The 12,872-nt window shown below is 49.8% G+C and overlaps 1 long non-coding RNA gene across 1 annotated transcript; it reads left to right on the top strand.

Moving 5' to 3' along the window:
• The first annotated feature begins 327 nt into the window (after window positions 1-327).
• LOC137839741 (uncharacterized) lies at window positions 328-9,200 on the top strand. Its single transcript, XR_011085889.1, has 3 exons — window positions 328-418; window positions 8,807-8,836; window positions 9,045-9,200. It is a non-coding gene; the product is annotated as an uncharacterized lncRNA (long non-coding RNA).
• The last annotated feature ends 3,672 nt before the right edge of the window (window positions 9,201-12,872 follow it).

Raw genomic sequence — 12,872 nt, forward strand, 5'->3', positions numbered from 1 at the left:
AGTGTTAGAGGCTAAGTGCCAGAGGCTAGGCGCCAGAGGCGAGTTTTTGTGGGCTGAAGTTTTAGTGGGGTTAGTGTGAATACAATCCAAAAGAATACAACAGAATACAATACAATAGAATATAATACATAGATTAAATTCAATAGCTCTTACTACTTCCCATTAAATAAATTAAATACGTCTTACTTGTTCCCAATCCTTTTCAAAAAAGTTGTTTAAAACGAGGGCCCTTCACTCAACCTTTAACCTCTACCACTGCACGTCACATTGTGTTGTATCTGTGAATGTTGGTTGTGGCCAAATCATAGTTTTCTTTCATTCGTTTAGGTTCCATGGTGTTTGTTGGCTATATGTTTTCCAATGTCAGAAGGATGAAAATACAAAGTACAACGCTTGGACGTGGGCGACGACGTCACCGGTGAGTCCTTCCTTCCTATTTATTTACCTTCTAGGTGCTAGAGGCTAAGTGTTAGAGGCTAAGTGTTAGAGGCTAAGTGTTAAAGGCAACACAATACAAACGACACAATACGAACAACTCAACACAATACGAACAACACAATATGAACAACACAACACAATACGAACAACACAACACAATACGAACAACACAACACAATACGAACAACACAACACATTACTAACAACACAACACAATACGGACAACACAAAGATACTGCACTGAACAACACCATACCGCACTGAACAACATGATACCGCACTGAACAACACGATACCGCACTGAACAACACCATGCCGCACTGAACAACACCATGCCGCACTGAACAACACCATCCCGCAATGAACAACACCATGCCGCACTGAACAACACCATGCCGCACTGAACGACACCATGCTGCACTGAACAACACCATGCCGCAATGAACAACACCATGCCGCACTGAACAAAATTATGCCGCACTGAACAACACCATGCCGCACTGAACAACACCATGCCGCACTGAACAACACCATGCCGCACTGAACAACACCATGCCGCACTGAACAACACCATCCCGCACTAAACAACACCATGACGCACTGAACAACACCATGACGCACTGAACAACACCATGCCCCACTGAACAACACCATGCCGCACTGAACAACACCATGCCGCACTGAACAACACCATGCCGCACTGAACAACACCATGCCGCACTGAACAACACCATGCCGCACTGAACAACACCATGCCGCACTGAACAACACCAACCCGCACTGAACAACATTATGCCGCACTGAACAACATTATGCCGCACTGAACAACACCATGCCGCACTGAACAACACCATGCCGCACTGAACAACATTATGCCGCACTGAAAAACACCATGCCGCACTAAACAACACTATCCCGCACTGAACAACACCATGCCGCATTGAACAATACCATGCCGCACTGAACAAAACCATCCTGCACTGAACAAAACCATCCCGCACTGAACAACACCATGCCGCACTGAACAACATTATGCCGCACTGAACAACACCATGCCGCACTGAACAACACCATGCCGCACTGAACAACACCATGCCGCACTGAACAACACCATGCCGCAATGAACAACACCATCCCGCACTGAACAACACATTCCCGCACTAAACAACACCATCCCGCACTGAACAACACCATGCCGCACTAAACAACACCATGCCGCACTGAACAACACCATGCCGCACTGAACAACACCATCCCGCACTGAACAACACCATGCCGCACTGAACAACACCATTCCGCACTGAACAACACCATGCCGCACTGAAAAACATCATGCCGCACTGAACAACACCATCCCGCACTAAACAACACCATGACGCACTGAACAACACCATGACGCACTGAACAACACCATGCCCCACTGAACAACACCATGCCGCACTGAACAACACCATGCCGCACTGAACAACACCATGCCGCACTGAACAACACCATGCCGCACTGAACAACACCATGCCGCAATGAACAACACCATGCCGCACTGAACAAAATTATGCCGCACTGAACAACATTATGCCGCACTGAACAACACCATGCCGCACTGAACAACACCATGCCGCACTGAACAACATTATGCTGCACTGAACAACACCATCCTGCACTGAACAACACCATCCCGCACTGAACAACACCATCCCGCACTGAACAACACCATGCCGCACTGAACAACATTATGCCGCACTGAACAACACCATGCCGCACTGAACAACACCATGCCGTACTGAACAACACCATGCCGCACTGGACAACACCATGCCGCACTGAACAACACCATCCCGCACTGAACAACACGATGCCGCAATGAACAACACCATGCCACACTGAACAACACCATGCCGCACTGCACAACACCATCCCGCACTGAACAACACCATGCCGCACTGAACAACACCATGGCGCACTGAACAACATTATGCCGCACTGAACAACATTATGCCGCACTGAACAACATTATGCCGCACTGAACAACACCATGCCGCACTGAACAACACCATGCCGCACTGAACAACATTATGCCGCACTGAGCAACATTATGCCGCACTGGACAACACCATCCCACACTGAACAACACCATGCCGCTTTGAACAACACCATGCCGCACTGAACAACACCATCCTGCACTGAACAACATCATCCCGCACTGAACAACACCATCCTGCACTGAACAACACCATCCTGCACTGAACAACACCATCCCGCACTGAACAACATTATGCCTTACTGAACAACATTATGCCGCACTGAAAAACACCATGTCGCACTGAACAACATTATGCCGCACTGAAAAACACCATGCCGCACTAAACAACACTATCCCGCACTGAACAACACCATGCCGCATTGAACAACACCATGCCGCACTGAACAACACCATCCTGCACTGAACAACACCATGCCGCACTGAACAACACCATGCCGCACTGAACAACACCATGCCGCACTGAACAACACCATGCCGCACTGAACAACACCATGCCGCACTGAACAACACCATCCCGCACTGAACAACACCATGCCGCACTGAACAACACCATTCCGCACTGAACAACACCATGCCGCACTGAAAAACATCATGCCGCACTGAACAACACCATCCCGCACTAAACAACACCATGACGCACTGAACAACACCATGACGCACTGAACAACACCATGCCCCACTGAACAACACCATGCCGCACTGAACAACACCATGCCGCACTGAACAACACCATGCCGCACTGAACAACACCATGCCGCACTGAACAACACCATGCCGCAATGAACAACACCATGCCGCACTGAACAAAATTATGCCGCACTGAACAACATTATGCCGCACTGAACAACACCATGCCGCACTGAACAACACCATGCCGCACTGAACAACATTATGCTGCACTGAACAACACCATCCTGCACTGAACAACCCCATCCCGCACTGAACAACACCATCCCGCACTGAACAACACCATGCCGCACTGAACAACATTATGCCGCACTGAACAACACCATGCCGCACTGAACAACACCATGCCGTACTGAACAACACCATGCCGCACTGGACAACACCATGCCGCACTGAACAACACCATCCCGCACTGAACAACACCATGCCGCAATGAACAACACCATGCCACACTGAACAACACCATGCCGCACTGCACAACACCATCCCGCACTGAACAACACCATGCCGCACTGAACAACACCATGGCGCACTGAACAACATTATGCCGCACTGAACAACATTATGCCGCACTGAACAACATTATGCCGCACTGAACAACACCATGCCGCAATGAACAACACCATGCCGCACTGAACAAAATTATGCCGCACTGAACAACATTATGCCGCACTGAACAACACCATGCCGCACTGAACAACACCATGCCGCACTGAACAACATTATGCTGCACTGAACAACACCATCCTGCACTGAACAACACCATCCCGCACTGAACAACACCATCCCGCACTGAACAACACCATGCCGCACTGAACAACATTATGCCGCACTGAACAACACCATGCCGCACTGAACAACACCATGCCGTACTGAACAACACCATGCCGCACTGGACAACACCATGCCGCACTGAACAACACCATCCCGCACTGAACAACACGATGCCGCAATGAACAACACCATGCCACACTGAACAACACCATGCCGCACTGCACAACACCATCCCGCACTGAACAACACCATGCCGCACTGAACAACACCATGGCGCACTGAACAACATTATGCCGCACTGAACAACATTATGCCGCACTGAACAACATTATGCCGCACTGAACAACACCATGCCGCACTGAACAACACCATGCCGCACTGAACAACATTATGCCGCACTGAGCAACATTATGCCGCACTGGACAACACCATCCCACACTGAACAACACCATGCCGCTTTGAACAACACCATGCCGCACTGAACAACACCATCCTGCACTGAACAACATCATCCCGCACTGAACAACACCATCCTGCACTGAACAACACCATCCTGCACTGAACAACACCATCCCGCACTGAACAACATTATGCCTTACTGAACAACATTATGCCGCACTGAACAACACCATGCCGCACTGAAAAACACCATGTCGCACTGAACAACATTATGCCGCACTGAAAAACACCATGCCGCACTAAACAACACTATCCCGCACTGAACAACACCATGCCGCATTGAACAACACCATGCCGCACTGAACAACACCATCCTGCACTGAACAACACCATGCCGCACTGAACAACACCATGCCGCACTGAACAACACCATGCCGCACTGAACAACACCATGCCGCACTGAACAACACCATGCCGCACTGAACAACACCATCCCGCACTGAACAACACCATGCCGCACTGAACAACACCATTCCGCACTGAACAACACCATGCCGCACTGAAAAACATCATGCCGCACTGAACAACACCATCCCGCACTAAACAACACCATGACGCACTGAACAACACCATGACGCACTGAACAACACCATGCCCCACTGAACAACACCATGCCGCACTGAACAACACCATGCCGCACTGAACAACACCATGCCGCACTGAACAACACCATGCCGCACTGAACAACACCATGCCGCAATGAACAACACCATGCCGCACTGAACAAAATTATGCCGCACTGAACAACATTATGCCGCACTGAACAACACCATGCCGCACTGAACAACACCATGCCGCACTGAACAACATTATGCTGCACTGAACAACACCATCCTGCACTGAACAACCCCATCCCGCACTGAACAACACCATCCCGCACTGAACAACACCATGCCGCACTGAACAACATTATGCCGCACTGAACAACACCATGCCGCACTGAACAACACCATGCCGTACTGAACAACACCATGCCGCACTGGACAACACCATGCCGCACTGAACAACACCATCCCGCACTGAACAACACCATGCCGCAATGAACAACACCATGCCACACTGAACAACACCATGCCGCACTGCACAACACCATCCCGCACTGAACAACACCATGCCGCACTGAACAACACCATGGCGCACTGAACAACATTATGCCGCACTGAACAACATTATGCCGCACTGAACAACATTATGCCGCACTGAACAACACCATGCCGCAATGAACAACACCATGCCGCACTGAACAAAATTATGCCGCACTGAACAACATTATGCCGCACTGAACAACACCATGCCGCACTGAACAACACCATGCCGCACTGAACAACATTATGCTGCACTGAACAACACCATCCTGCACTGAACAACACCATCCCGCACTGAACAACACCATCCCGCACTGAACAACACCATGCCGCACTGAACAACATTATGCCGCACTGAACAACACCATGCCGCACTGAACAACACCATGCCGTACTGAACAACACCATGCCGCACTGGACAACACCATGCCGCACTGAACAACACCATCCCGCACTGAACAACACCATGCCGCACTGAACAACACCATTCCGCACTGAACAACACCATGCCGCACTGAAAAACATCATGCCGCACTGAACAACACCATCCCGCACTAAACAACACCATGACGCACTGAACAACACCATGACGCACTGAACAACACCATGCCCCACTGAACAACACCATGCCGCACTGAACAACACCATGCCGCACTGAACAACACCATGCCGCACTGAACAACACCATGCCGCACTGAACAACACCATGCCGCACTGGACAACACCATCCCACACTGAACAACACCATGCCGCTTTGAACAACACCATGCCGCACTGAACAACACCATCCTGCACTGAACAACATCATCCCGCACTGAACAACACCATCCTGCACTGAACAACACCATCCTGCACTGAACAACACCATCCCGCACTGAACAACATTATGCCTTACTGAACAACATTATGCCGCACTGAACAACACCATGCCGCACTGAAAAACACCATGTCGCACTGAACAACATTATGCCGCACTGAAAAACACCATGCCGCACTAAACAACACTATCCCGCACTGAACAACACCATGCCGCATTGAACAACACCATGCCGCACTGAACAACACCATCCTGCACTGAACAACACCATGCCGCACTGAACAACACCATGCCGCACTGAACAACACCATGCCGCACTGAACAACACCATGCCGCACTGAACAACATTATGCCACACTGAACAACACCATGCCGCACTGAACAACACCATGCCGCACTGAACAACATTATGCCGCACTGAACAACATTGCCACACTGAACAACACCATGCCACACTGAACAACACCATGCCGCACTGAACAACACCATGCCGCACTGAACGACACCATGCCGCACTGAACAACACCATGCCGCACTGAACGACACCATGCCGCACTGAAAGACACCATCCCGCACTGAACAACACCATGCCGCACTGAACAACACCATCCTGCACTGAACAACACCATCCCGCACTGAACAACATTATGCCTTACTGAACAACATTATGCCGCACTGAACAACACCATGCCGCACTGAACAACACCATGCCGCACTAAACAACACTATGACGCACTGAACAACACCATGCCCCACTGAACAACACCATGCCGCACTGAACAACACCATGCCACACTGAACAACACCATGCCGCACTGAACAACACCATGCCGCACTGAACAACACCATGCCGCACTGAACAACACCATGCCGCAATGAACAACACCATGCCACACTGAACAACACCATGCCGCACTGAACAAAATTATGCCGCACTGAACAACATTATGCCGCACTGAACAACACCATGCCGCACTGAACAACACCATGCCGCACTGAACAACATTATGCTGCACTGAACAACACCATCCTGCACTGAACAACACCATCCCGCACTGAACAACACCATCCCGCACTGAACAACACCATGCCGCACTGAACAACATTATGCCGCACTGAACAACACTATGCCGCACTGAACAACACAATGCCGCACTGAACAACACCATGCCGCACTGAACAACACCATGCCGCACTGAACAACACCATGCCGCAATGAACAACACCATGCCACACTGAACAACACCATGCCGCACTGCACAACACCATCCCGCACTGAACAACACCATGCCGTACTGAACAACACCATGGCACACTGAACAACATTATGCCGCACTGAACAACATTATGCCACACTGAACAACATTATGCCGCACTGAACAACACCATGCCGCACTGAACAACACCATGCCGCACTGAACAACATTATGCCGCACTGAGCAACATTATGCCGCACTGAACAACACCATCCCGCACTGAACAACACCATGCCGCTTTGAACAACACCATGCCACACTGAACAACACCATGCTGCACTGAACAACACCATGCCGCACTGAACAACACCATGCCGCACTGAACAACACCATCCCGCAGTGAACAACACCATGCCGCACTGAACAACACCATGCCGCACTGAACAACACCATGCCGCACTGAACAACACCATGCCGCACTGAACAACACCATGCCGCACTGAACAACACCATGCCGCACTGAACAACACCATGCCGCACTGAACAACACCATCCCGCACCTAACACCAACATGCCGCACTGAACAACACCAAAGCAGCACTGAACAACACCATGCCGCACTGAACAACACCATGCCGCACTGAACACCACCATGCCGCACTGAACAACACCATGCCCCACTGAACAACACCATGCCGCACTGAACAACACCATGCCGCACTGAACAACACCATGCCGCACTGAACAACACCATCCCGCACTGAACAACACCACGCCACACTGAACAACACCATGCCGCACTGAACTACACCATGCCGCACTTAACAACACCATGCCACACTGAACAACACCATGCCGCACTGAACAGCACCATGCCGCACTGAACAACACCATGCCGCACTGAACAACACCATGCCGCACTGAACTACACCATGCCGCACTGAACAACACCATGCCGCACTGAACAACACCATGCCGCACTGAACAACACCATGCCGCACTGAACTACACCATGCCGTACTGAACAACACGACGCCGCACTGAACAACACGACGCCGCACAGAACAACACGACGCCGCATATAATAACACAATACCGCACAAAACAACACAATACCGCACAAACAGTTTTAGATAATATTATGTCGCAGTCATGTGACGCGGACATGACGTCAATGGGCGGAACTCACGGCAAAATTATAATCCGTGGGCGTGACTTGCAACAGGAAGTAGGAAAGCGGCAATGCTGGCAAACAAGACACAGCGGTTAGTAACACGACGACTAACAAGACGAATATTTTTGTTTTCAGCTTGCAACTTGACCGTCTAGAGCGTACAAGGTAATTACAACTCATTGTTTAAAAAATATGTTTTTTTTTTGTGTAGCCCTGAAAAGCGAGGGAGTGTGGCGTTTGGGAGGAACGTCGAACTCGGCGTCTGCTTCCAGCCACAGACGCCAAATTTCGACGATTATTTCGACTGGTCAACGGTTGTAAATGATTGCGTTGATTAAAAACTTTAACTCTACTCTTAACTTTGCCGTTTCAGATATGCGGGTATTACACCGCGGAAATGACGTCAATAGGCTGAACTCTCGCCAAAATTCAAATCTGTGGGCGCAATGGCCTTGAGCGAGACAACAGATACAAACACGACGATTATCAACAGAAATATCTTTATTTTCTGCTTGCAAGTGGACCGTCTAGAGCAGGGATGTCAAAGTCAAACACACCGAGGGCCAAAAAAACTAATTTGCTACAAGCCGAGGGCCGGACTGGTTCAATGTTTATTAAAATATATCAGAATGATTGCACATAGCCTTTTGAACTAAGACCTAACACAGTGTACATTATTTAATGATTAAATGAATATGGCAATATTTTGTTATGGCTCTGTCAGTAACTTCAAGGGAAAACATTTTCAACAGCCAAACAGCAAAAAATTCAATTGTTTTAAAAACAAAATGTGTTTCTTAATATCAACATAAATGCATAAGTAAAAGTGCATGCATTATAAACTGAAAATGTATTATTGTGCTGCTCTATGATCTACCGATCATTGCTTTGAAATCGTAAAATAAAAAAATAATCAAATCAGTTGTATTCTTTCTCATGGCTCTTATCTGCAATTTTCCCTTGGTCCATTCAACTGAAAAATAAATATAAATAAATAAAATTCAAAAATTTACGGCACACAGACAAAACAATACTTTCTTCAAAGAAAAATCACGTCTTGTAGAAACAAATGTAAAAATGTAACCGAATTAAAAAACGGAAAATACGTTACTGTTCTGTGATGCTCACTTGTCTGAGGCTGAGCCTGATACTTAGAGGTGTCTCATTGTTTGTACAAGTTCATCAATGTTCGGGGTTAGGCTCTGAGGCTCAAAACCCGTTTTTGATCAACTCTCCTTCTGCAAAGGGCCGGGCTGATTTGGCGATCTCTTTTGCCACAATAAAGCTAGCCTTGGCAGCAGCCTCGCTTTGTGATTTAGCATACGTGAACATAGCCTGTCTGGACTTAAGGCCTCGTTTTAATTCTTCCACCTTCTGTAGCTTTTGTTCATATTCCATATTCTTGTCTTGGTCTATGTGTTTCTTAGACGTTTGATAGTGCCTTCTTAAATTTAATTCTTTCATTACAGCCACATTTTCTCCACACAGAAGACACACAGGTTTGCCTCTTACCTCCGTAAACATGTACTCTGCCTCCCACCTGGCCTGAAACCCCCTGTTCTCAGCGTCCACCTTACGTTTAGCCATTTTTGAGGAGGGGGTATCAGAAAGTTGAACTCTGCTCTGACTACTGATGAATAATGAAGCCGCTTGTGCGAGCTGCAGGGACATCGCGGGCTACCGTTGCATTGTGGGAAATGTAGTGTTGGTGCGTGCAAAACACCAGCGGGCGGCTGTGGCCTACGGGCCGGTTCTAATAGTAATTCAATATCATCCAGGGGGTCATAGATAATCAATTCGCGGGCCGGATCTGGTGAGTACCCCTTTCGTTGTCCATTTATGTGAAACACTTCCTATTTCACGTCTAACAGTACTCGATTTAACAAATAACCATAAATAAATACAGTGTGGGCAGTCAAGTTAACATATGTGATTATCCTGCCTAATATGTTTATCACAAATATGTCACTAATCACTAAAATGTTTATTTGTTTATCACAACACCTTTGGACCTTCAGCAATCGATTATTTCCCTTCATCTACATAGAGACAGAACGATGGTTTCATAAACATCTCATTCATTTCACCAAATAACTTCACGCAGGTGGATAACGGCCGTCTCGGTCACGCTATGTTGCGTGATGCAGTTTTGAAGAACTAAATGCATTTATTCAAGTCAAGCTAGATCTATGTTTATGATGTTGTAAGTTACGGTACCGATTGAAGTTGAGTCCGAAGCCAGTGGAAAACAGCACTGCGTTTGTGCTCTCCAGGTACAAATGTTGTGATCTCTGACTGACGACCGGGCGAGACTCGAGTAAGAGATGTCCAAACGAGCTCCGGCAGGGCGGGCCAAGGCGGAGTGAACGGGCGCCCTTCAGGCCGCCAATGACGAGCTGAGAGCCAAACTGATGGACGTCCAGTTAGAACTTCAGCAGGAGAAGAACAAGGTGAAAACCTCAACAGACAGACACTGCCTGCCTGCCTGCCTGCCTGCCTGCCAGCCTGCCTGCCTGCCTGCCTGCCTGCCTGCCTGCCTGCCTGCCTGCCTGCCTGCCTGCCTGCCTGCCTGCCTGCCTGCCTGCCTGCCTGCCTGCCTGCCTGCCTGCCTGCCTGCCTGCCTGCCTGCCTGCCTGCCTGCCTGCCTGCCTGCCTGCCTGCCTGCCTGCCTGCCTGCCTGCCTGCCTGCCTGCCTGCCTGCCTGCCTGCCTGCCTCCCTGCCTGCCTCCCTGCCTGCCTGGCTCCCTCCCTCCCTCCCTCCCAGTTTTCCCGATGTAGATTTGACATGCGTGTGCCATGACTGTGTCAGCCTACATCAACAAATGCAGCGAGGACGTCAGCACCACTAAGAATATCATCACCCGGGGCAACCAACGACCCTGGATGACTGAGGAGGTACGTCAAACGCTACGAGCGCCATGACTGTGTCAGCCTACATCAACAAATGCACCGAGGACGTCAGCACCACTAAGAATATCATCACCCGGGGCAACCAACGACCCAGGATGACTGAGGAGGTACGTCAAACGCTACGAGCGCGGAACTCTGCCTTCAAGTCTGGCGACAAGGAGACACTGAGGACAGCGAGAGCCAACTTGAACCGTGCCATCAGGGTAGCGAAGCGAGACCGCAGTCGAAAAATTCAGGATCGTTTCCACGATGCCAATGTGGCAAGGCATACGGGCGATTACAGACTACAAATTAATCTGATTACAGATTACAGACCCCCCCCCCCCCCCCCCCCCGGTGGGTGAAGTTGATGCTGACTTTCTAAATGGTCTAAATAACTTCTTTGGGAGGTTCGAGGCACTAAACGGCACTCCAACAGTTAAAACTGTCCCCCATCAGGAAGAGGAGGTACTCTGCCTTGACTCCGCCGATGTGTAAGACCCTGAGGAGAGTCAACCCCCGTAAGGCCCCTGGCCCCGACAACATTCCTGGGCGTGTGTTCAGGGAATGTGCAAGTCAGCTGGCTGGGGTCATCACAGACATTTTTAACACCTCGCTGGGCCAAGCCACAGTGCCAGCGTGCTTTAAGACTGCCTCCATCATTCCGGTGCCGAAGAAACCTCAAATCACCTCATTTAATGATTACCGACCTGTTGCACTGACTCCGGTCATGATGAAGTGCTTCGAAAGGCTGCTTAAAGGTCACATCGTTTCCAGACTCCCCCCATTATTTGACCCGTTCCAGTTTGCCGACCGGCAAAACCGCTCCACTCCGCACGCCATCTCCTCCGTTCTTCACCTGAGCCTGGCTCACCTGGAGGAGAAGAACACCCATGTGCGGATGCTGTTCCTGGACTTCAGCTCAGCGTTTAACACCATCATCCCACAGCATCTGGTAGGAAAATTGGAACACCTGGGCTTCAACACCCCCCTTCGCAACTGGGCTGCTAGACTTCCTCACCAACAGTCCTCAGTCAGTCCGGGTCGGACAGAACACCTCTGATGTCATCACCCTCAGCACAGGCTCCCCTCAGGGCTGCGTCCTGAGCCCCCTGCTGTTCACCCTGATGACACACGACTGCGTCCCCAGGTTCACCACCAATCACATCGTGAAGTTCGCAGCCGACACAACGGTGGTGGGGCTCATCAGAGACAACAACGACCTGGACTACAGAGAGGAGGTGGAGCAGCTGGTGGGCTGGTGCAGAGACAACAGCCTCCTCCTGAATGTGGAGAAGATGAAGGAGATCAT

The sequence above is a fragment of the Syngnathus scovelli genome, chromosome 19, assembly GCF_024217435.2.
Source record: "Syngnathus scovelli strain Florida chromosome 19, RoL_Ssco_1.2, whole genome shotgun sequence".
NCBI classification, from domain to species: domain Eukaryota; kingdom Metazoa; phylum Chordata; class Actinopteri; order Syngnathiformes; family Syngnathidae; genus Syngnathus; species Syngnathus scovelli.